The sequence below is a fragment of the Schistocerca gregaria genome, chromosome X (assembly GCF_023897955.1).
Source record: "Schistocerca gregaria isolate iqSchGreg1 chromosome X, iqSchGreg1.2, whole genome shotgun sequence".
Lineage (NCBI taxonomy): Eukaryota > Metazoa > Arthropoda > Insecta > Orthoptera > Acrididae > Schistocerca > Schistocerca gregaria.
The window spans coordinates 384,876,545-384,904,152 of NC_064931.1; positions in this window are offsets into that span (position 1 = coordinate 384,876,545).

Genomic DNA, 27,608 nt, shown 5'->3' on the forward strand with positions numbered 1-27,608 from the left:
TCATTTTTCTCAGGACGCGCCCTACTAAGCCACTGATTTCGCCACTCATAGCTGGAGCACCGTCTGTTGCTCTGGAGGTTAGTAATTCCAGAGAAGACAAACTTCTCCATAGCTGCTTCAAGTGCATCGAACATGTCTTGATCTGTTGTTGAGTCCTTCAGCAGGATGAGATCTATCATCTCCTCGTGAACTTCCAGCATTTTGTTAACTGTCCTAACGAAAATTACTAGCTGTGCTGTGTATGACAAGTCAAGAAATGGTTCAAATGGCTCTGAGCACTATGGGACTTAACATCTGAGGTCATCAGTCCCCAGAACTTAGAATTACTTAAACCTAACTAACCTAAGGACGCCACACACATCCATGCCCTAGGCACGATTCGAACCTGCGACCGTAGCAGTCACGCGGTTCCAGACTGAAGCGCCTAGAACCGCTCGGACACTCCGGCCGGCGCAAGTCAAGAGAGTCATCAAAGGCAAAGAAAATGCAACACTGTCGTTAATATTCATTGTCCCCTGAGCCTCCAAATCTTCTGCTAATTCTTCAATTCGGCTATTGGAGTATCTCGAGATATTGACACGTACTGTAGCTGTGGAACCAGTTGCGGGCACAGCACTCCCGCCGCTATTACAAGGCATTCCTTAATAAATTCACTTTCAGCAAATGGCTTCAACTGCACAGCTATCTGATGAGAAATTCTGTAGCTATCTCTCACAGAAGAATCTCTTCTACAATGATTAACGTCCTGCAAATAATATGAAATATTTTTATCAGATAATATCTGTAACACAAACTCTCGAAACTGTCATGGTAATTGTTGAAACGAAGCAGTTTTGTGTTATTCGTCCCAAGACCACCATATTACAAACAAAACTTATTATTAAGTGGTAACTTACTTTGTTTGAAAAGCAGGCTTTCAGTTCCAGGATTATTGCCTTTCGTTCGCTATCGAGATATTTGTCGTACTCCACCGCGTGATTTACTGCATAATGACGTCTTAAATTGAATTTCTTCATATGGTTCAATACTTTCACACACTAAACATTTTACACAACCGTCGTGTTCGGTAAAAAGGTATAGACCCTCCTATGCGGCATTAAAAAAAAGGTGGTGATGAGGGGCTGCAGGTTCTGCCATGTCTGAATGCAGTGACAGCTGGCTGAGAATACCGACCTTGCCTGCCGATCGAATCGGAAGTGTCGCTAAAAGTGGTCGGGCCCCGACACCATCACTACGTCAACAGTACTGAAACAGCCACCAGCTACTTGGGAGGAGCTTTTGGAGATACTCTTCTTACAAGAAAAAGTTGCTGTACGGTGATTAAACGTGTGCTAAGAAGTGACAGTTGCAGTTTGAAGCAAAGTGCTTGTAAAACTTGGGTCATTTTTCTGTTACATTTTTTAATTGGCAGTCAAACTTCATTTTATTGTGTTTTCAGTTGGGGCATATAACATGATAATTACCGTGATTTTTTTTCTAATAAATATTGAACAGTATAGTGTAATCCAGATCGGGATAGTGTTCATCTGTCTCTGTCTACGTGTGGCTTTATAAATTGCGTGAACATGCTCATGTGCGTGTCAGAATATTCCATGTCTCCTGACAGGTGCACTTTCAAACGGTCAGTTTTGTTTTTTCAGGTGCATGCCAGCTGTTTACGTCCGTTCTAGGCCTGTTGATTATGCGACCTCGGATTTCCCGCTACGTCGTTGGCAAACAATGTAAAAATTGCGAGAAATGCGTCTTTCTTCTGTGCACCAACTACTATTCATCCATTTGATCGAAACATGTGACCTGTGACTTGTGCTTTCAAGAAAGCAGAAATAGCAACAGGAAGGAAATGCAAAACTCTAACCAGTTGATGCAGCCGATCTGGAACTCAGGGCAAACGAGGAATAATGGAGGGGTTGGTAGACCAAGTCCGCAACATGATCAAGAAAATGACGTAGTGGAAATCAGACCACCTAAGCCGTCAAACCGAAACTGCAACAGAAGTCCGCGTAGGAACCGACAGTCGGCCACTGCGACCTCAGCCTTAAACAAACATATTAGAGTATGAGGACATAGGAGAATTTTTGTATGAGAAAAAAGGTGATTAGTAAAAGGATTTACACCCTATCAATCATGTAATCACCAGGGACGTCGGTCTGACGGGCACTGTCGACAGAGAGAGCCATATTACGGCCATATGAGAGAGTGCATACAATTGATACATTGAGAAGCACCCAGAGCCTGCCCTCAAAATCGCTAAAACAGGAATAAAAGGTGCACTGATGCGGTAGCACGCTGAGGTACAATTTTAAACTCAGTTGGTGGTTAACTGCCAAGGGTATATGCCACAGACAAATTTCCTTGTCGTCCCCGCTCTATCTATGGAGGCGGTATTTGGAATATACTTCTTAAACGAACAGCAGATATTTCTGGGTCTAGGACGGGATGGACTTACACTGTAAAGAAAAAGGGCGTGCTCAGATCGTCACTTGTAGATCGCGCAGTACGAGCACAGCTACCGGAGGAGTGTTTAAACCTGAACTACAATACCTGTGGGTAGGAGACGAAGGGCCATCACGTTGTTACGGAAGTAGACCGACAGCACAACAGGCGAGACAAATTCATCAAGAAATGCACAGTGCAATAGATAGCATGCTGAGCAACGTAGACAATGTATCCCATCGTGCGACAAAGTGTATCTGGTGTATCTGGAGAGTCTCTTAAGAAAGAATGCAGGTGTACTTCTGCCAAAGAGAGGTGCAGTTAGAAAGTTCGAATATGTACAACAATTTTTTCTGTCTTTCTGCTAAATACCACTGGCATACCGGCAAAAAGTCTGCTTGGTGATCAAGAAAACCCTCGATGATGATATGATTGAACCAGCGTCCTCTGCGTACAATAATCCAATCTCTGTGGTTGAGTAACAAGACGACTCGATGTACTTGGTGCTATATTCACGCCAAATAAACACAGTTATTGAACAGAAGACGGTTCGGCCGAAAGAGCTAGAAGAGCTGCTACAAAATTTCCATGGACTCACTGTTTTCTCCACGATCGATTTAATTTCAATCTTCTGGAAAACAACCCACCGACCTGACTGCCGGACATATACGGCATTTCTTGCGTTCGGTAAATGTTATCAATTCAAATGGGTATCATTTGGTTTGAATGTCTCTTCTGCTGCTTTCATCAGTGGACAAGACAGTATCCTTAGTGACTCTATTAAGCAAAGAATGGCGCCAGTGACCGTGCTAAAAAAAATAGGCATCTCAAAGACCTGATACGTGAAGTAGTAGTCTTTCCGCTGCGAACCCACAAATAACACACAAATGTCGTAGAACTGGATCTCAGAAGTTTTCTGGTGGCTGGTGCAAAGAGAAAGGATGCGTGGGACAGGAAAGCTTGGAAACGAGAATTTCATGTCTGACAAAAAGTCTTGTCAAAAGCTTCGAACTATAGTATAAGCGAAAGTATCTGTTCCACAAATTTTACCCTATTTAAATCGGACCTGTTCGAGTTCGTAGGGTAGCTCATCCGAACACGATGGAACTCGAAACATTCAAAGCCAAGAAGTCTTTAGGGATTCATCACATCTGCCATGTGAAACCCTTCATAGAATAAGACATGTACATTTATATCGTTAATTTAATGTTAAGAATCATTTCAATTGTTTCCAATTTATTTATGTAGTCATTTAGTGTATTGTTCTGTAGTTGTTTGCACTTATACTTTTTGGATGATTTATTACTATAATTAGCTAATAAGACTTCTCCTGTGACATCTGATCAATGAGTTAGGCGTTTGTAGCTCTCTGTACAGTATTTGCACATTCATAATTTACTGCAAATTTCAGATGTACTGGTATCCTCTCATACTTCACAGATAGAAAATTATTTCGTGGATAGCAATGTGTCGATTTCCCTGAGTAAACCTCTTCGCTTTATAATAAAACTGGTTTGTTTAGCACTTGAGTATTGCTACATTATTAGCTTGTCACGCCACAGCAAAGATATGTGTTGGAATAGAGTGAAAATTTCATTTTCTAGTGCAGCAATAATTGCACAAGCCTTGGAGACACAATTATTTTCAGAATTTATCTTCGAATGTAGTAATGGTTTGGTTTCTTCCGTTGATATTGTATGCATTGCAGGTGGGGCGATTGCACAGTCTGTTCCACCATTCGTAGCGAGGAGGCAGTAGTAGTGCCACAGAAGTTGAGTTGCGATCAGATAGTGGGTCTTGGCGTGATTTTTATCATGCCACCGATACCGATGGCGGTATCTTGCGAGGTAGACGTAGGTTATCCACGCCCAAGGAGTGTTGACGTTTAAGTATGTTTCTTTTTTTCCTTTTTTCGCTGTGGTTCCATTATGGGTGTCGCCAGTTGAGCGATGTGTTCCCGTTGGTGGTTTTCGACTATAGTTACACTTGGGGATAATCGCCTATGGCCGTGCTTACCGTGAGAAAGACGCCTCCCTAGTCCACAATCTTGTTTTTCAGACAGGTGAGATCTGGTAATTATCAATGAACTTTACCAACAGCGAACAATTACACGGCTGTTGGCGAATTTTATTGATAATTACTTAACCAGTAGATGTCCCATGTTCATCATGGATCAACAGAGACAGATTTTGAGTCGCTGATTGGCTTCTCTCAGGATATGCAAGGTGAAGGCTTGCTCCCACAGCGTGGGAACGCCGGTGCGGTGTCTAGATTCTCTACCAGGCAAACAGCACAGTCAACAGGGGAGATTCAATGAGTAGAAGACAGTTCGATTGGTTTGTGCAATGTGGGGGCGGTTTCGTTTCGCCAATTCGGCTCCCGTACCGAGGCTTGGTTGAAAGTGATGGTGATTCCTCTCGAGACTCCGTCTTCTGACCCTTTCCTGGTGGAGAACTTCAGGTGTTTCCCTAGCGTGTGAGACGTGTGCTCGTGATGGCTGGGTGTTGTGTGATGTCCTTAGGTTAGTTAGGTTTAAGTAGTTCTAAGTTCTAGGGGACTGATGACCACAGATGTTAAGTCTCATAGTGCTCAGAGCCATTTGAACGCTTTTTTTGAGACGTGTGGTCTGTATCTTGTGGCAGAATATCACCTCGGACATATCGTGTGTCACACTGGTGAACTTATTGGTTCTGAGTCGATTGTCTGACGCTTGAGAAGTGCAGCACGCACCGTCGTGCCTGTGAGTCAGATTGGTTTGGCCAGACCAGCGAATGGGTGCACCTCACACTAAAATCTGCCGGAATTTCACGGCTCTGAAAGGGAAGTTTCCCGCGTTCTGATAGTCAGAACGCCAGACAACGTAGTTTGTACATTTTCGTGCACGCGTCAGAACATTACAGCTGCCGCAGTGACCGGTCCTCGCAAACAGCGCGCCATTTTCTGCTGTAGCCTGAAACATGGTGAACGGGTAACGTAATAGTGCACCGGCGTAGGGCTGTTAAATGATATTCACAGCTCCCTATCCTCAGTTGAATCATAATCTGTGGTAGAGCTAGTGGTAGTTCATTCCATTTGAATAAAGCTGGACCTCACAGGGGATCCATGTAAACAAAGACAGATTGCGTTATAAAAGGGACTAATTCAGGGGAGAATTTGTATAGCTTGCACCCCAATGTATGCTTTGCCTGTCAGACACCATTCCTTAACTGATTTGTGTTTGTCATTTTGTGTTAGATTTATCAGCTTGTTCTCCAGAAATTGGTAATCACAAAAGTGTTAATAAAACTTGTCATTATGTTGTAGACTTAAATGCGCCACTGTTGTCATTCATACTCCCTCTACTATTCACTGTTTTTATTTTATGGAGGTGGTAGATGCGTATACCATCCATTTTAGGTTCAATATTCTTAAATTAGTTTATTTGATTATTAATTTAACTTCTGAAAGGCAAAGGGCAACAAAGACGTCACGAATAAATTTCCTAAATTATACAGAAGAAACATGTGAGCAGCGCATAATTTGAAGATTATTGATAAGATAATATTTATCTTTATGTAAAGATAATATCCGTTATCTTCACTCAGACATATATTTATGATTAAAGCAAGCAACGGCTTGCAAGGTTCCATACGCCCACCGCTAGGCGCCATTTCTGTAGTGTCGGATTTAGTCAAAACCGGATGCTGGGAAGCTAACTATTTTAATTAGATCTATAAATTATAAAATTTATTGCTCATGAATGGGGTATTTACAATTACAAACTAATAAAAGGATTAGGAGTGCGGATGTAGAGGTGTAAATATATTAGGTTACAAGCATTTCGTTCCTACAAAATATATCTGTTATGGAACACAGCTAGATTGATTGCAGTTATCTTTCGCAAAACTTAGTAGTAACACGATTATAATAATTCCATCACAAACTAGAAATGAAAAAGAAAGACAATAATATGCTCATTATGTTAATGAAAAGTTCAAGGTTGCTTTACAGAGTATTAGTTACTACTTTTAGACACACGGAACATTGCAGGCAGGCACCTATTTGGGTGCAATCTTTTTATATTATGTCCTCAAGCCTCTCTCTGACTCATGAGTCAAGGTTCCATCTCACAACTCTGCAACTAGCCGTCACCGCCCTGCAACAGTTCAATTTCGCTCATAGAAACCCGGAGTGATTATCAACGGACGGGGAAAATACAGCGCTAATAATCTCCACTTAACACCAAATGACTCCTTACAATGTTCTTACAACTATCTAGAAACAAAATGTGGTGCGATTATAGTTCAAAGATACGAATGTTGGAAACTTACACCAAAATCAAACACTTTAAAGTGAAACAATGCTGATTATTTACACTTGAACAGTCCTCAGAAAGCCCCTTACTTCTGGCTGCTTCTCCTCAAACGAAATATTAGCTCCCCATACATAGTTTAAACGGATGTTATTGTCTGGCACCTTTTACACAGAGTACGCGAAGGAACTTGCCCCCCTTCTTGCAGCGGTGTACCGTAGGTCTCTAGAAGAGCGAAGCGTTCCAAAGGATTGGAAAAGGGCACAGGTCATCCCCGTTTTCAAGAAGGGACGTCGAACACATGTGCAGAACTATAGACCTATATCTCTAACGTCGATCAGTTGTAGAATTTTGGAACACGTATTATGTTCGAGTATAATGTCTTTTCTGGAGACTAGATATCTACTCTGTAGGAATCAGCATGGGTTTCGAAAAAGAAGGTCGAGTGAATCCCAGCTCGCGCTATTCGTCCACGAGACTCAGAGGGCCTTAGACACGGGTTCACAGGTAGATGCCGTGTTTCTTGACTTCCGCAAGGCGTTTGACACAGTTCCCCACAGTCGTTTAATGAACAAAGTAAGAGCATACGGACTATCAGATCAATTGTGTGATTGGATTGAGGAGTTCCTAGATAACAGAAAACAGCATGTCATTCTCAATGGAGAGAAGTCTTCCGAAGTAATAGTGATTTCAGGTGTGCCGCAGGGGAGTGTCATACGACCGTTGCTATTCACAATATACATAAATGACCTTGTGGATGACATCGGAAGTTCACTGAGGCTTTTTGCAGATGATGCTGTGGTGTATCGAGAGGTTGCAACAATCGAAAATTATACTGAAATTCAGGAGGATCTGCAGCGAATTGACGCATGGTGCACGGAATGGCAATTGAATCTCAATGTAGACAAGTGTAATGTGATGCGAATACATAGAAAGATAGGTCCCTTATCATTTAGCTACAAAATAGCAGGTCAGAAACTGGAAGCAGTTAATTCCATAAATTATCTGGGAGTACGCATTAGGAGTGATTTAAAATGGAATGATCATATAAAGTTGATCGTCGGTAAAGCAGATGCCAGACTGAGATTCATTGGAAGAATCCTAAGGAAATGCAATCCGACAACAAAGGAAGTAGGTTACAGTACGCTTGTTCACCCACTGCTTGAATACTGCTCAGCAGTGTGGGATCCGCACCAGATAGGGTTGATAGAAGAGATAGAGAAGATCCAACGGAGAGCAGCGCGCTTCGTTACAGGATCATTTAGTAATCGCGAAAGCGTTACGGAGATGATAGATAAACTCCAGTGGAAGACTCTGCAGGAGAGACGCTCAGTAGCTCGGTACGAGCTTTTGTTAAAGTTTCGAGAACATACCTTCACCGAAGAGTCAAGCAGTATATTGCTCCCTCCTACGTATATCTCGCGAAGAGACCATGAGGATAAAATCAGAGAGATTAGAGTCCACACAGAAGCATACCGACAATCCTTCTTTCCACGTACAATACGAGACTGGAATAGAAGGGAGAACCGATAGAGGTACTCAGGGTACCCTCCGCCACACACCGTCAGGTGGCTTGCGGAGTATGGATGTAGATGAAAGTAGCAGCTGCCGATCAGTTACCATTAATACAAAGCTACACTTCAGGATCTCATACGCCTGGACTAACATGACAAACGCCTGTACACGAATGGCAAAGTTCTATGAAATTCTAAGCTATGGGTACCACTGCGAATCCTGGTCCTTCTGACCTTACCTTCCTCACTCGACCAGGATCTCTCACCGGTTCTCTACTCCACGAGATCAGGACAACTCTAGTCAGTGCTGCCTTCTGACAGACCCACTCTTTTTCAAATTTTGTTGACTGATGAACAGAAACATTACCCTGACGCTACGATAAACCCTCTGAAAACGGCAAAGTGGACGTCCTCGAAATTACAACAGTCTTCACTGTGCAGTGAATGCTGCTTCGAGTGACTTTTTCTGTTTGGATTTAAAGACAATCCATTCTCTTAATTAGAAGCTGGTGACAGGGAAACAATCAGCTATTCCAGGCATTTCAGTACGTCTCACGAAAGAGCCTCTGAGTGCTCACACTTGTCCCATTAAACATGAACCGCCCCCCGTCCAGTTGCCCACTTCATTTAACTGTTCGACCTCCTAGACTCGTAACTTCCTCCCTAGGCCAGCGCTTTGTATCCTGTACACTAAAATATATTCTTTTTATTCTACCCGATTTCCTGTTTATCATTTTAAGTCAGCCCTGGATGCCTACTCACAAGTCCTGACCGCTTGACGTCATTTAGATTGTCGTCATAGTGGGATGCAAGTTCCTCCTATACCTGCACTTCTACTTTTGTATGTGAAGCGCGATACGTTCCCACCTTTCGGTCCATAGGGCGGCCGTTTACCTTTGGTTCATGTTTGATGTTGCGTGGACGACCAGTATTCGCTGTTGTTATTCCGCAATTTCGGAGGCACCGGGGACGATTTCCAGCCTGCTGTCGGCCAAGCAGCGCTGCCAAAGGTCCGGCGAACCGCTTGCAGGAAGAAAAGACTCATGCAAACTGAGATGAGCCGTTCAGAACACGTACTAGCTGCGTGCGCGCCGGTCCCATTTCACGCTAGCAGCCAGTCTAACTTCCGAGTCACCGCACTCTAACTCTCAGCCGGGTGCCATATCTTCCCTACCCCTGCCTCTGCCGCTGACGCCGCCCAAAAGCAACATGTCGCCCACTTGCGTCGCCCACTGACGCTCCCGTCCGCTGAGTGCAACGTGGTAGGCCGCGCTGCTTACCGGCCGAAATGTGCGCGTTGCCGGCTATGAAGTTACTACTGATTAGCTGCGCAGACCACCTGCCACCGTGCCGCCCACGGGCGCTGCCCACGTTCGCCGCCCCACGGACGCCCGCTGCTGTCTCAGTGCACTGGCCTTAACACATGGGGTGCCTACTTCCGCCGCTGTGCAGAAAGCCGCGTCCGCCGCTATGCCGCCGCTACGCGGGTACTGAGTGCGTACTGCCTCTGTCGCCGTCGTCGCCGCCGCGCTGCATTACAAACACCGCGATGCGACGGGTGCACTGTTAAGTTTTACTATGTATTGAGGCACAGTAGGCATTTCTTACGGGGATAACGTAGAAGGTGAATAGGGATTCTCAGATCGGTAAGTTACAATTTAAAATGAATTGAGATTTTTACAGCTCGGTTTCTGTCTCATTCAAATATGTTTAGAGAGAAAATTTTCCTGGATTTTGCGATACTAGTCCATGGTTTTACGCCTCATTAGCGTTGCTGCTCGTATGGGTTTTGCCTCTCAATACTTAGAAGTACAATGTGTAGGGTTCAATTTTGCTTCTTGTACAGTTATGGCCTGTTGTTTGGAGATGTCTTTACTTAAAATAACAATTTGAACTTCGAATTTTTGTTAATATAATTACTGTGAGTTATAGTGAATGTGTAACTGTTCCTAGATAAGCACTTCATATGTATGTTGGTTGGATAGTTAATGCCTGTGTAATTTATACACATACTATCGTTGGGTATTAAAATCCATGGAGAAAAAATAAAAACTTTAAGGTTCGCCGATGACATTGTGGAGACAGCAAAGGACTTGGAAGAACAGTTGAACGGAATGGACAGTGTCTTGAAAGGAGGATATAAGATGAACATCAACAAAAGCAAAACGAGGACAATGGAATGCAGTCAAATTAAATCAGGTGATGCCGAGGAAATTAGATTAGGAAATGAAACACTTAAAGTAGTAAAGAAGTTTTGCTATTTGGGGAGCAAAATAACTGATGATGGCCGAAGTAGAGAGGATATAAAATGTAGACTGGCAATAGCAAGGAAAGCGTTTCTGAAGAAGAGAAATTTGTTAACATCGAGCATAGATTTAAGTGTCAGGAAGTCGTTTCTGAAAGTTTTTGTTTGGAGTGTGGCCTTGTATGGAAGTGAAACATGGACGATAAATAGTATGGACAAGAAGAGAATAGAAGCTTCCTAAATGTGGTGATACAGAAGAATGCTGAAGATTAGATGGGTAGAACACATAACTAATGAGGAGGTACTGAATAGGATTGGGGAGAAGAGGAGTTTGTGGCACAACTTGGCTGGAAGAAGGGATCGGTTGGTAGGACATGTTCTGAGGCATCAAGGGATCACCAATTTAGTATTGGAGGGCAGCGTGGAGGGTAAAAATCGTAGAGGGAGACCAAGAGATGGATACACTAAACAGATTCAGAAGTATGTAGGCTGCAGTAGGTACTGGGAGATGAAGAAGCTTGCACAGGATAGAGTAGCATGGGGAGCTGCATCAAACCAGTCTCAGGGCTGAAGACCACAACAACAACAACATCGTTGGGTTTCTTATCCTTGATTGAAACTCTTTGATTTTGAAGTATTTCATTCTTAGTTGTTGTAATGAGAAGTTTATGTAGGTGTATTTTTGAAAGTTTTCAGATAGTTTACAGGGATTTACAGGGATTTACAGATAGCAAAATGTGTCTGACAAGCACAGATTCTTACAACCGTTCATTCCATTTTCTTCCTTTTCGTTTTCGTGGCATGATGTATGCTTATTTCTTTCATCTTTCCTAAAAGCATCATTTCTGTGTCCTCTTATAAAAGTAGGTTCCTACTCCTTGCTCCACAGACTACACAGTTAGCACTTGCGTTGCTCATATCATTGGGTCGCTGTGTGACATGTCGGATTTGGGAACGAAAGGATTTAGCTTTCCCCGTCTTCTCTTTTTCTTCTTTCCGCGTATCTCTATATTTTATCTCCCCATGTTGATATCTTTCAATACCGATGCCTCATGTTCTTTCCGTAAACGATAGTTGCTTGTAACTGGTTAACTCAGTGCACGAACATACGCTGTATTAAGTGACGTAAAGTATTAAGAGTTATAATGGTTGATGAAGGAGAATTGGCCTGTTGTCCGAAAGAATGCATAATGTTTACCTTAATGAAGTTTTTCTGCAATGCTACTCTTGACAAGTCAGTTACAATGTTACAATGTGTGTGAAATCTTATGAGACTTAACTACTTAGGTCATCAGTCCCTAAGCTTCCATACTACTTAATCAAAATTGTCCTAAGAGAGACACACACACCCATGCCCGAGGGAGGACTCGAATCTCCGCCGGGACCAGGCGCACAGTCCATGACTGCAGCGCCCTAGACCGCTCGGCTAATCCCGCGCGCCGACAAGTCCGTTCCTTGAGTGTTTAGTTTTCTTATCAAACACAGAATGTGCAACCTCTTTTTACTATGGCTACTCTGTTTCTGTTTCATTGTTCAATAGATCGTTATACTTCGAATTTCCATCAAATTTTTGTAACTAACATCCCACTTATCTACAGACGAGCAAATTCCATTGTCGGTTTGGAAGCATTTATTTCCGTATTTCTTTTGAGGCACCACTCATGAGAGTTAAAAATAATTGCTCGTTTTTAATTCTTATATCCGCTGAACTGACCGTTTCCCTTCAGCCTCCCTTTTTAAAATCTTCCTGACTGGTTTCCATGAAGTTAATATGTAATTTTCCTTAGCGACATCTAACTGAATTCCGAACTACAATACTCTATCTCACTGCGATCCTTGCGTATTATAATTTTCATCGTCTTCAGGCGACTCTGTAGTGGTTTGTATGCGGGCAACGAATTCTTAAAACTGCTGGGCAGCAATTTTTGAATTTTGTGTTTGTTGAAATTCAGCACATAAATGTACACTGTTTCAAAATTAAAACAAGTACCGTACTAACGACTGAAATAAGTCTTTTAAAACTCTGTTTTTTATCGTATAAATGTTAAGATCCTTTCATGTACAAATTTGGTGTCTCTCTGTACTGATTGTTATTGCTGTTTAAGCTGATGTCAGACAGCAGTGTCTTACTCTGTTTTTCCGTGTACTTTACGTCACACCATTGGCACATATCACCAGCTGTGGTTTAAAAACATACGCTTACTTAAAGCTCGCTTTAGCACCATCGCTGCATTTCCCCTCTTTTCCAGCATTGCCACATCACTCGCTTCCCCCTGCGCTATGCGGAGCCTACTAAAGCTCCGCTTACCCTTCACCACTTCAGTAACATCACGCCGTTTCTCCTTCTCTCCCCGCATAGTCCTCTTCTTAGAGATACCGAGTTCTCTGTCCTTTGCTATCCGTCACACCTGTGCCGTGCAGTGCTGTACCATTCCTTTCCGTTACTCGTCTGGGCCACTATCATGTTCAGTGACGTCACATAGGCCTATCACCTTCCCTGCCTTGCTACCCACTTGGAAGCGACGCGTCTGCCAGTCTGAAGTTTGGTAACATGCATGAGTTTCTATCGCGCCAAATCTCATTCTAGCCGTGAACCCTTTCGTATATTGTGAAATGAATGAAAAGTCAAAGCCTTCTTTCTCTTCTTTCGAGTGAAATTTTATGACCAGGATGAGGGTATTTATAAGTAGTTTTGTGGCTGCGGACAGTTTTATTTCGTTTACCATCTCCAGTGTTTTGCCTTGTGTTTTGTCCATGCTAATAACTTTATATTTTGTACTTTATTGCTGTATTTTCAGATTTTTACCTCTTTTACATGAATGGGAATTAGTAATTTTTTATATTTTCCTGACAAGGGACTTAGAGTGGTATTGAATTAGTGGACCTTGGTTTTCCCTCTTCTTGACTCATAAGGTAATGAGCAGTATTGTTACATAAAATAATGGGTATAACGAGTTTCCACACGTACGTTACATCAAGTACTTCTGCTTATGTTCTTTCCATAACTGTGATATAATAATATGATTTTATTTTGTGGTCCTGGGATTCCGATAAGCATTCTAAGGATTGTGTCTTGTACAGTTAATGAGTACTTTAAGTTGAAATAGTATGATGTCCAGAAATACCTTACAGTCGGTGCATTCGCCCTATAAATACACTCCTGGAAATGGAAAAAAGAACACATTGACACTGGTGTGTCAGACCCACCATACTTGCTCCGGACACTGCGAGAGGGCTGTACAAGCAATGATCACACGCACGGCACAGCGGACACACCAGGAACCGCGGTGTTGGCCGTCGAATGGCGCTAGCTGCGCAGCATTTGTGCACCGCCGCCGTCACTGTCAGCCAGTTTGCCGTGGCATACGGAGCTCCATCGCAGTCTTTAACACTGGTAGCATGCCGCGACAGCGTGGACGTGAACCGTATGTGCAGTTGACAGACTTTGAGCGAGGGCGTATAGTGGGCATGCGGGAGGCCAGGTGGACGTACCGCCAAATTGCTCAACACGTGGGGCGTGAGGTCTCCACAGTACATCGATGTTGTCGCCAGTGGTCGGCGGAAGGTGCACGTGCCCGCCGACCTGGGACTGGACCGCAGCGACGCACGGATGCACGCCAAGACCGTAGGATCCTACGCAGTGCCGTAGGGGACCGCACCGCCACTTCCCAGCAAATTAGGGACACTGTTGCTCCTGGGGTATCGGCGAGGACCATTCGCAACCGTCTCCCTGAAGCTGGGCTACGGTCCCGCACACCGTTAGGCCGTCTTCCGCTCACGCCCCAACATCGTGCAGGCCGCCTCCAGTGGTGTCGCGACAGGCGTGAATGGAGGAACGCATGGAGACGTGTCGTCTTCAGCGATGAGAGTCGCTTCTGCCTTGGTGCCAATGATGGTCGTATGCGTGTTTGGCGCCTTGCAGGTGAGCGCCACAATCAGGACTGCATACGACCGAGGCACACAGGGCCAACACCCGGCATCATGGTGTGGGGAGCGATCTCCTACACTGGCCGTACACCTCTGGTGATCGTCGAGGGACACTGAAAAGTGCACGGTACATCCAAACCGTCATCGAACCCATCGTTCTACCATTCCTAGACCGGCAAGGGAACTTGCTGTTCCAACAGGACAATGCACGTCCGCATGTATCCCGTGCCACCCAACGTGCTCTAGAAGGTGTAAGTCAACTACCCTGGCTAGCAAGATCTCCGGATCTGTCCCCCATTGAGCATGTTTGGGACTGGATGAAGCGTCGTCTCACGCGGTCTGCACGTCCAGCACGAACGCTGGTCCCACTGAGGCGCCAGGTGGAAATGGCATGGCAAGCCGTTCCACAGGACTACATACAGCATCTCTACGATCGTCTCCATGGGAGAATAGCAGCCTGCATTGCTGCGAAAGGTGGATATACATTGTACTAGTGCCGACATTGTGCATGCTCTGTTGCCTGTGTCTATGTGCCTGTGGTTCTGTCAGTGTGATCATGTGATGTATCTGGCCCCAGGAAAGTGCCAATAAAGTTTCCCCTTCCTGGGACAATGAATTCACGGTGTTCTTATTTCAATTTCCAGGAGGGTATTTAAGAGCAGATTATATCCACATTTTGCAGTTTCATAATATTTTGGTATGTCGAATCTTGACCAGTAATTTATGGGAGATATTGATTACAGTTATCCACGCTATTATTTGTCGGCCAACCAGTAACCATTCCGACCACAGCTTGGTCACATTTTAACCATGTTAATTATTGAAACTTCCTGACAGATTAAAACTGTGTGCTGGACCGAGATTCGAACTCGGGACATTGCTTTCCGCTGGCAAGTGCTCTATCGACAGAGCTACCCAAGCACGACTCATGACCTGTCCTCATAGCTTTACAGCCGCCAGTACCTCATCTCCTTCGTTCCAAACTCCCCACACCATGATGCCGGATGTTGGCCCTGTGTGCCTCGGTCGTATACAGTCCTGATTGTGGCGCTCACCTGCACGGCGCCAAACACGCATACGACCATCATTGGCACCAAGGAAGAAGCGACTCTCATCGCTGAAGACGACACCTCTCCATTCGTCCCTCCATTCACGCCTGTCGCGACACAACTGGAGGCGGGCTGCACGATGTTGGGGCGTGAGCGGAAGACGGCCTAACGGTGTGCGGGACCGTAGCCCAGCTTCAGGGAGACGGTTGCGAATGGTCCTCGCCGATACCCCAGGAGCAACAGTGTCCCTAATTTGCTGGGAAGTGGCGGTGCGGTCCCCTACGGCACTGCGTAGGATCCTACGGTCTTGGCGTGCATCCGTGCGTCGCTGCGGTCCGGTCCCAGGTCGACGGGCACGTGCACCTTCCGCCGACCACTGGCGACAACATCGATGTACTGTGGAGACCTCACGCCCCACGTGTTGAGCAATTCGGCGGTACGTCCACCCGGCCTCCCGCATGCCCACTATACACCCTCGCTCAAAGTCCGTCAACTGCACATACGGTTCACGTCCACGCTGTCGCGGCATGCTACCAGTGTTAAAGACTGCGATGGAGCTCCGTATGCCACGGCAAACTGGCTGAGACTGACGGCGGCGGTGCACAAATGCTGCGCAGCTAGCGCCATTCGACGGCCAACACCGCGGTTCCTGGTGTGTCCGCTGTGCCGTGCGTGTGATCTTTGCTTGTACAGCCCTCTCGCAGTGTCCGGAGCAAGTATGGTGAGTCTGACACACCGGTGTCAATGTGTTCTTTTTTCCATTCCCAGGAGTGTATGAGGTTGGTTGAACACTTATAAGCGAAAGTCCCGAGTTCGAGTCTCGGTCCGGCATTCAGTTTTAGTCTGCCAGGAAGTTTTGTATCAGCGCACACTCCGCTGCAGAGTGAAAATTCCATTCTTGTTACTTTTCATGTGCCTCAGTTATGAATAATTAATTTACATGCAAAACAAAGTTATGTGCGTGAGACAATTTCAGGTGTTTGTAATTAAATGAGTGTATCTTTTCTTTTGGCTTTTCTGAGACTTTCACTGTTATTTGGCCGCATTGGCCTTTTTCGAATTATGTAGCCAAGTTAAAGCAGTGATGGTTTATCAGATGCTCTGTCTAGTCTATGCTATGATTTACCAGCTGAAATTGCTCCATAACTTGGATCTAGGTGTAATGTTTCACTGTCTTTCTCACTATGTAATCCTAAATGTGATACGTTTTGAAGGACTGTTATTTTGTGAATTAATTTAAGGTGTCTTAAAAGTGGGTAGGTAAAATTTTTATATTAGAAATTTGTGGATTTCTTGTGTAGTCTATGTTATCCCCTAATTTTATCCATAATTCCAATATTCTGTGAGTATAGGATGAGGTTTTTTGTTTTGTGTTCTAACGTGGGTTAATGAAGGTAAGTTTTTCATGTGATTTATAGTACACCATCTCTTCAGCTTGCTAACTGCAGTCTACATTTTACTATAACTGTGTTGATATTTTATAGCCTGTGGAACTTTGTGCAATTATTACCTGTAACTAATACATGGAGGATGTAGCAAGATTTTCCCTTCGTTACTGCTCTTTTCAAACGTAATTAATCCTGTTCTAATCCAAGTGTAGTATTAATGTTTTGCATTTAGCTGGCTTATTTTGTCTATCACGCAAATTTATTTATTTTAGAGAATTAAGTATTCTGTCATGCTTAGGATACATTTTATATTTTGGTATTAGTTCCCTTATGTAGCAACGAGATTAATAATAGGCAGACAACAAAAACAACAACACATTTCTAGGTGTGCATGTAAATAATAGAGAGATCAGTGCTCATTCAGTTCGGAAAGCATCTACTTTGTACGACACTGAGTATAGTACTGCAACATTAAATTAATAATAGATTTTTCCCCAATCTTACAGTAACCATAGTAGCTCATTCCTCTTTTGTGAAGACCTCTGGCACGATTTTAACTTCGTTTATTTTAAGATTTGATTATTTGTTCAATCATGATTTTATTTATTACAGAAGATATTGTATTTCTGCATAAAATCTGAATATTTAATGCTTTGCTATTTTCTAAACTCATAAAATTTGATAAACTTGATTTCATGTAAGTGTCCTCCCCATACACTAAATGAATTATTGTAACAGATCTCTTCCTTGCCATAAAGGCCCCTATTAGGGTAGACCGTCTCTTTGGAGAGTGACTGACACCCTTTTGTAAGCAATGTAAGTCACCACTCTTCTGGAAAGATGAAGGAATATACAGGGTGGCAGCCAGTCGTGGTTTAAAAATTGTATTTCAAAGGCCTCAGTCAAATCTTTATAAGTGTTCTCCCAGTGTAACTTCGGTTGTGCCTACGTGACACAAGTTACCTGCCTTTCAGAACCGAGGCAGTTCTTTCCGGTTAAAGCTGCTGACAAGGGACGCCCTCAGCTCACTGTTTAAATTGCTACTAAATTTAAGTCATCGGTTTTCGCCACTAGCGTGTGTGGAAGGCAGATCATGTGTGTGGACTCTGGAGGGTTCTGCAGAGCAGAGCACAGTTTCTTCTCTCTCTTGTGATCCAGATCTTGAGCAGGACAGACGTCTTTCATGGAAGGTAAAGCCTTAACAAGAACCGCCTCCCCTCCCCTCCCGTTGTCCACTTTATTGAGTTGTTGGACCTCTTATATTGGCCTGCACCTGGTTACTTCCCCCAAATGTGCGCCCTTATGTCCAGTAGACTGAAATATATTTTCTTTATTGGATCGAATTTCCTGTTTTATCATTTAACGTCAGTCCTAGACCCCCACTCGTAAGTCTTGACAGCTCGACCTCCTATACATGTCGTCAAAAGCGGGATGCAACAACCTCCTCCTATCCCCACATATGTACATCTCATGTTCAGAAATGTTTGCTCTGTTCCGACGTTATATTGAATACTTACCATTTCCTTCACTTTCTTAATTACCTATATCAATACGGAATTGCTGGTTACAGTCAGAAACAGCACACATCTATCAGTACCTTCCACAGTGCCCTATGTATAGTACACCCTCCAGTCTTCAAGTCTTCAAGAGATACGCTCCTCAACTCGTCCGTTGTAGGCTGCGCGATAGATAGCGTCTTCATGAACACCGCTAAAAAATGATTCTTTTTGGATCGGCCAGCGGTCGCCCCTGTACATTACTGTCATTACCTCTACTCGTATGTTTAGGTTGCAGTCCTTCGTTCTTCGCTGCAGTTCTTTGGTGGTTTTAAAACTACCAAAAAATGGCTCTGGGCACTATGGGACTTAACGTCTGAGGTCATCAGTCTTGTAGAACTTAGAACTACTTCAACCGAACTAACCTAAGGACATCACACACATCCATGCACGAGGCAGGATTCGAACCTGCGACCGTACCGGTCGCGTGGTTCCAGGCTGAAGCGCCTAGAACCGTTCGGCCACACCGGCCGGCGAACACTGCCAATAATGAGTGTTTCCTGATACACTATTGTCATTACTGCTTGATACTCTGAACGTATATACACGTTGCAGTTCTTTTTGAGCGAGTTTGTTGGCATTTCTGCACTCATGAATACGGTAGCTACGACATAAACGGAAATAGTTAAGGAAATCGGAATTGCATAGCTGAACAGATAGAAACTCGTGCTTAAGCATTCAGAAAAAAGTAAGTGAGGCGAACACGACGTATGGAAATCGAAGGAAGAGATTTTTGGCAGTTAATGATATTGTTACAGAATACCAGAGAGAAGATTCCAACAGCTTCTAGCTTCATAACTTGAAGCACCTGAGGACGACTAATAATTTCTTTGACCTTCGTTCTTTCTTAATAGACAATGGACATGAATTTAATTGGTGGCTGATCTACTTAAATTGCAAAGGCTCCAATTAATTTCTCATTCTAGTTATTTCCTGTGATGCAAGATCTAATCAGTTCGCAGTGACTTTTTGATTTTGGGAAATCAGTTTATTTCTGGAGCTTATGAGTCTTAAATTTCTTGGGGCTGACTGCTAATTTTCTTGCAAAAAATCCGTTTGCCCCGCAATCATATTGATCCAGGTGACTGACCTAGCACACTAGCCCTCAGGAGGAGGTGCATAGTAAATTCGCGTGCCCCTTTTAGCACTGTCTGACTGAACCAGGCCATCAGTCGTAGCTGGTAGTAGCTGGCGTTGTCTCGCGGCCGAAGCAGAAAGGGCTCAGGCTGCTACACTTACCGTATGCACGTCATTACAGTGAATCATAATCTTCATTACAATGTTGAAATTAGCGCAATATGCGGCATTCAAACTTGACATAGTGTCCAGTAATTCAATGTCTACACGGTGTATTATAGGTAAACTCACGCAGATGACAGCACAAAACAACAGAAGGAAAATTTTTCCACTGAACAAGGATCCAAAAACGAGCCGTTTGTGAGATTAAAGCAAATGTGTGATTACGTGCCACTATTTATTTCAGTATAAAATATTACACGATTTAGCACAAAAGTATTACAAATATAAACATTTCGCTCAAGTATTCATTTTATTGGACTCAAATTTCATCCATGTCCTATGTTAATAAAAAATCACATTCGTCGAACGTTTTAGAGAATTACCCCCGGATAGTCCCTTAAAGACTGTCAATTCGACGTCAACATTCTTCAACCCTATCAACAGGAGTGCTGTACACTTCACTCCTGTGATGACTTGGGACAGAAAACTCCATAGGTTGGATCGTCGTGAAGGTCAAGCCCTACTGGTCCTATCCATCTTGGACTATTCGCGAATTCAATGTCGTCTTATATCAGCATCGCAATGTGCCAATGCCCGATAATGGATCTATTAAATTTCCCACCGTTGCTATAGGAAAACGTACGCAAGCTATCCTGTAAGGTCCCGCCGCAAAAGTGAAGGTATCCTTGTCCATAAAGTTTTATTGGAAGAATTTTGACTCAGTGAGACGGTAACCTCGTAGAAGAATATGAGGGCGAATGATACGATAACCTAGTACCCATAACCACACATTCTGTCAGTAAGGTTCTTGATGCGATGGCTCACAGACAGCATGTGCGTTTACGACAATTTGAGCACACTTAGATTCATAATCGATCGAAACGTACATTTCAAATAAATTTGTACAAACTAGGGCAATATTTCATGGTGAAGTCTGTGGCAGGTAGTAAACACGCATTCGTAATTATCTCGCCATCGTCGCGTTTGCGGATCCATGTGGACTGGAAAAATGTTTCTTCTACTTTCGTATACTTGAGCATACAACAGTTTACGCTACCAGTTTTGATACATTCCGTATCACCACGTGACACCGTGTGAGAGACACTACAGTATTGTGCGTTTACGGTGCCAAGCTATCAGTACCATCCCAAGAGTCTCGTCACAGCTTAACAAAATTGTATGGGTTCGCGGTAACAAATGTCCCATTGTACTTGGAGACACATCGACGAAAAATTTCGCAACACCAAAACTTAATTAATTTAGATTAATGAAATTTAATCAAACATTTGTCTAGGTAACATATTTAAGTGATTAGCACTGCCAAACCACAGGTCAATGCAAGCGCGAGATAAGCCATTGCAAAATGTGAAATGCTGCTACATTAATAACTAGTGTAACAGCCAGAATGTTGAATGTAAGCATGCATACGTGCATGCATTGTGTTGCACAGGTGGCAGAAGTCAGTTTGTGGGATGAACTTCGATGCCTGTTGCACTTAGTCGGTCAATACAGTGACTGTTAGTGCTGATTGTCGATGATGTTGGAGTTGACATGCGGTGATGTCCTATATGTGCTCTATTGGAGACAGGTTTGGTGATCGAGCATGCCAAGGCAACAAGTCGATGCTCTGCAGAGCATGTTGAGTTACAACACCGATATGTGGACGAGCGTTATCCTGTTGCAAAAGATCCCTAGGACACTGTTCATGAATGACACCACAACAAGACGAATCATCTGACTGGCATACAGATCTGAAGTCAGGGTGCGTGGGATAACCACGAGTTCTCCTGCTATCATACGAAATCGCACTCCAGACCATAAGTCCAGGTGTAGGTGCAGTGTGTCTAGCACGAAAACAAGTTGGTTGCAGGTCCTCAACTGTTCAAATGTGTGTGTGTTCCTAACGGACCAAACTGCTGAGGTCATCTGTCCCTAGACTTACACACTACTTAAACTAACGTATGCTAAGAACAACACACACACCCATGCCCGAGGGAGGCTTCGAACCTCCGGCGGGAGGGGCCGCACAGTCCGTGACATGGCGCTCTAGAACGCGCGACCACTCCCCGCGGTGGTCCTCAATTGGCCTCCTTCTAACCTCGGGACTAATCAGTGGCGGCAAGGGAGAACCAACTTTCTTCAGAACGCTTAGCAGACCTCCACCCTGTAGTCTAATGAGCTCTTGCTTGACGCCAATAAAGTCGCAAATGGTGGTGGTTTGAGCTCAATGGAATGCACACTACATTGCGTCTGGCTCGAAACTGCTCTTGAAATAAACGATCTGCAACAGTTCGTTGTGTCCCTGTGGTGCCATATCCTGCTCAAATGTCTGCTGCAGATGCAGTACGATGCGCCAGAGCCATACGCTGAACACGATGGTCTCCCTTGTCGCTAGCACCAGTGGCCGTCCGGAGCCCGGTATTCTTGAGGCCATACATTCTCGTGACCACTGGTGCCAGCAATCATGTACAGTGGCTACATTCCTGCCAAATCTTTCTTCAGTGTCACAGAAGGAACATGCAGCTTCTCGCAGCACTATTACATGACATTTTTAAAACTCAGTGAGGTGTTGATAATGGCATCTTTGTCGCGTTAATGGATTTCATGACTAAAACCAATTAACCACGTCCGACCTTAAGGTAACAAACGCTCACGGACGTTACAGCTTTTATTTAAAGCAAACCTGATTTGCATCCTCATAGTGACGCATCTAGCGTCACAAGTACGCGATTGGCGCTAAAATTTAACTGACATCTTCTTTCAGATGTGGAAACACGCCTACCAACTTTCGTCTATGTCATACAACTCCTTCATTATCTTGCGATTAATTTTTCCGTCGGAGTAATTTGGAACCTTAGTTTTAGTGTCGGATACGGTTCCTTTACAAGGGATACTAAACTGTGCTGACCCTCTGGTTTACAATGACGAGGTTTTGGCTCTGAAGTCTTTTGGTAACAGACCTCTTTTGATGCAGCTGTCCACGCTATTCTATCTTGTGCAAGAGCCTTCATTTCTACGTAATTGCTGCAGTGTAAATCTATTTGAAACTGTTTGGTCAACCTTTACAATTTTTGCCCCCCTCTCCCCTAGGCCCAACCTCCATAATACTCTCCGTTACTACACTGACGATTCCTTGTTGCCACAGGACGTGCCCTATTAACCGATCACTTCTTCTTTTCAGGTGAAATCATACATTTCTTTCCTCCTCAGTTAAATTTAGTTCCTCTTCATTAGTCGTCCGATGTATGTTAATAATCATTCAGTAGACATCTGTAGAACCACAGTTCCAAATGCTTCTATTCTTATCGACCATGTGTAATTTCTTGTGAAAGACATACATCTCTAAAATTTGAGAAGTACACGTGTCACGCTCTTGCTTTACGAACTATAATGGCAATGGACTCTCATAATTTTGATAATTTCGTAATTTACGCAGTATAAAATCGAAGTATACATTCACTATCACTACTTCACTAAGCACTGGTATTATGAACACTGGTCTCCAAATTACGACCACAGGAGTGTATAAATGATGTTCTTTTGTTTCCGCCCTGTTTCTTTAGTTAAGTGGATGGTCTTTCCTCTTCTGTTTTACTTTGTTCGCCTTCCTATGGTTTACCGGTTCTATGTCTGTAATTACTAACTGTGTATGACGTTTAGTTGACAGCAGGTATGCCAGCTTGTACAGATTGGCTGGTACCTGGCCAGAACGTTACCGGTCGGACTACATGTCCATCCCTCTGGACACGCTCTCACCCAAGCAAATGCAACTCATCTACTACACGTAGCTTGTAAATCGTAGACACCTTTGCCATTTTTGAGACACTTATTCTTCCTGCTACTTTATTCTCTAAAAAATTGCTGCGAAATTTTGCGATTGATATATGTGACAATATGTATGCTTCTACTATAAAAAATTTGGAGGGGAGGCCATGACCCCTTGATAACCCCTTCCCCCGGCCATTCTTTGAATCCACGCCTGCATGATACGCACCTATTTTATTACCTAAGAGGCAAATTATGCACGGCGTAGAGGATAGTCGCTACCGTCAGTCATTTGTATGTTACTAATTTTTCCAGGTCCACTGTTAACTTTTACCTTTATTTTCAGAAACAGCGTTTCAGTTTACTTTTGTTCTTATACTGCGTAAGTGCATTGAACCCGAGAGTGAAGTTTTTACGTACGCTTATTTTCATACCACATTCAGTGTGAGAGATATATTTCCGGTACCATGTAAATCGTATTTGTTGTTTACGTATTAGTTAACATTAACAATATACGACAGTGGTTTTTTCCGTGTCAAGACTTTGACAACTATAGAAAGCAGAAAAACCCCACAAATCTTATGCAGCCGGCAGCCAACAAATTGGTTGCCGCTTCGGGACCTCTCTGAGATTCAGAAAAGAACCAGCCACAAAAGCGAACTCGTTTAATCAGTTTGTCCGCAGAACTTGTAATTGGACTGCGGTCGCTTACCTGAAGCTGTGGTCTCCAAGGACATCTGTGTGTCTTCAGAGTTTCCTTACAGTTAAACAGCATACCACTGGAATATTTTATAGTATGTATCTCAGGAACTGGAACTAATAAATATTTTTCCTTTAATAGTATGATTCATGTACCTTTTGAGAACCAAATTCTCTCTCTTCAATTATAACTATAACATTCTTTTCCGTTCTAGCTTGCGTACTGTAAATATAATATCATCCATGAAATTAGGCTTTATACTTTTCTTTTATTTGTTACCAAATGTTACATCTGTTAGCGTGGTGTATACAATTTGCTAATGAATTATCCACAAATTTTCAAAGTAGGGAAGGGATTTGGAAAACACCGGAATTTCTTAAACTGATTACAGTTATTATGAACAACTTCTTTTACATATTTTCAACATTTACTATTTTTAAATCCGTGAAACAACAACTTTTTCCATTTGTCAATTAACTCATTTTATACTTTAATAACATAGTACACTGCTTTCTGGAGTTGTATGGAATCTATGAAACGTCATTATATAATTATATCAGTGTAATAATTTGTTAATAAATTATAAGTGAATACGTCATTCCGAAAAGGTACCTAAGTAACTTTTGGGGTGCAACTGAGATACAGCCATTTTCGGTATCCATGCACATACACAGATTTAAGCAGAAAGGTGTCTATGTCATTGACATAGTAAGAGTGACAAATCATGTACGAAAACAATCTGCACTGCAGAGGGGTTCCTAAGTCACTGACTCGGGTACTTTTCTGCTTTCCCACGTTTGAGCACTAGTATCGCCAAAACATTGCAGTTTTCTGCTTTCCAACGCATGAGCGTCAGTATCGCCAAAATATCCACAAACTATAAAATGACGGAAAATGAGACTATGCTTTACGTTTTTCCTAAGAAAAGGGAGGCAGTTGTTGAGAGAAGTGAGAAATATAAAAGCAATCCTATTAAGAATACTCGTGTAAGTGGTGAAGTACACATTTCCTATATTGGAAAGATAATACCTTCCCGATAAAAAGGCTGAACATGCAGGTAAATATCAAGGAGTTTATCACTTTTAACTGTAGGCGCAACAGTTAGTACATTTAGGAAATTATATATGTTGTTTGTTATCTCTCAAAGTAAATAATTTAAAATTCTGTAATATACAATTGTGAGACGCTGTTCAAAGACCGACTTTTCAGATCGTTATAAGGGTAGATATATTTGTATGCCTACGTTTGTACAACATTGTTTAATTGTCCGTATTAGTACTGATGTGGTGGCAGCATTCAGTACTTAAACGCACAATGAGAATAAACAACTTACAATTAGAATCATACTGCATTTGACTTATTTGCCCCAAGTAATAACCTGATGCTACAACTTCTTAGTTTTAGTATGAAAAGCTATATATGACATCAGATTTTATAGGACTGTGTTCGGTTTCTCAACTTACAGGTGCGAGAAGAAATGTTTTGAAATTATCACTGAAGAGGAACAGGATGAAATATTCTTAACTCACTATAGGATGAACACAAAGGATGAACAGGATCTTCATTAGCAACAGATGATTGAGGTGGTCACTCCACCACAACATAGACCACACAGAGAAGACCCAACTCTGAGAGACAAAGCATTTAAACAAAAACACTGCTGTACATGAGAAAAAAGTGCAGACTTCTCATATCGCTAGTTCTGGGACAGTCAACACATGACGCAGGGGAGAGAGATCCAGTGGAAATGCTATAAAGGTAAAGAAGCTGAAGCTTATCTGGGTACATAATGAAATGTTTCCTGTAAAGCAAAGTCATTATTTTGGTAAAATAATTCATTGTTGAGACTCGTCCTTGTCTGCGAGCCAGATGTATTCACAACTTAAAGAGACACATCCAAGTATTAAGATAAACTTCAACGAAAACTTTGCACTGTGTATTGGATATCCACAATTACAAGCATTAAACAATAAAATTAAAAACCTCAATCTGAATGAAACAGCCAAAAGGGTAACAGCAGCTGAACTAATGATTCGCTAAAGTAGAAATAGTAAATCTTATAGTGCTTCAAAGAAAAGCACAGAAAAATGTATGAATAATGAAAAAACTGTGGCAATGGTGTTTGACTTCATGCAAAACCTATACATGCCAGCAATACTAGTGCAAAATGTCTTCTACTAGAGGCAGTTATCCATTAACATGTTTTCCATTCACAATTTTAAGATGCGCAAAAAAAATAAAAGAATACCCATTGCTACATGTACAAGGAGGGATAGGGGAGAAAAGGAAGATGGAGTAGTGTCATTTCTTATTGATTATATTGACGAATTTGTAGCAAAGGACATATCAGAATTACGCTTATTTAGCGACAGCTTTAGTGGACAAAACAAGAATAACACTATTGTAAAGTTTTACTTAGCTTTAACAGATATCATTCGGTTTGATACTATTATCCACTAAGAGGACATTCATTCTCTCAGTGTGGTCGGAATTTCAGAATGATAAAATGTGCTCTTAAGAAAATAGACAGGATTTACGCAACCCTATAAATATTAACAGCTTGTTGTAGCATCTTCAAGAACTATCGCATTTTCTTTGAAAATGGTTGAAACTAGTGAGACTGCTTACAACCAAATGGTATCCGCAATTTTACAAGAAGATTACAGTGCGCCTAGGAACATTACGTTCTTCTAGAGAGAGGGAACAGCACTTCAATATATCCTACTTCAGTTGCGTTCAGTATTGGCCTAAATATAAAGGGTGTGTTGTAAAAAGCATCTGTCTTCGTGGACTGACCGAACACACCTTTCATCTGTCTCAGTCAGGAAAAGCTGTTCCACACACGTTTCCCACTCAAGCATTATATCAAGACGATAAAGTTTATACAAAACTGAGTGAGAGAGAAGATGTTCATAAAGACCTCCGAGATATCCCTGAAGGTCGTATGAACTTTCATGAACAGATTTTATCCCGGTCACTTTCTGACACTTAAACATTTGTAAATGACAAAGCAGAGCTTTAGATTCAGTATATGCAAAACTTTATCAAGTAAATGAAAAGCCAACTTACCTAATGTTTTGATTTTGCCTGTATAGCGAACTGAAATAATATTAATAAGCTGAATACAACATCTTAATGTTCCACAATATTATTTATTAGTTCATTATGAACTGGTTTTTGGCTTCTTAGGCCATAATTAAATAACTTAATTTTTAACAGATACTCCCCACAACTTCAGCGAGAATTCACTGCTATACAAAGAATGCTGTAGAAAGATATGTGACATTTTATGACTATATCTTACATTACAGTACAATCAAATATTAAAATTATGTGAGTATATAAAACAGAAATGTTCTAAACGTGATTAATGGCACGAGGCTACTATCTCACATAGACAAACTGGTGAATGTGATGAACAGACTATATAAAGGAAGGGCAAGAAAGAAGTCTATGGAAGGTGGGTGTGGAACAGTTATTACCTAATGGTGACAGGAATAC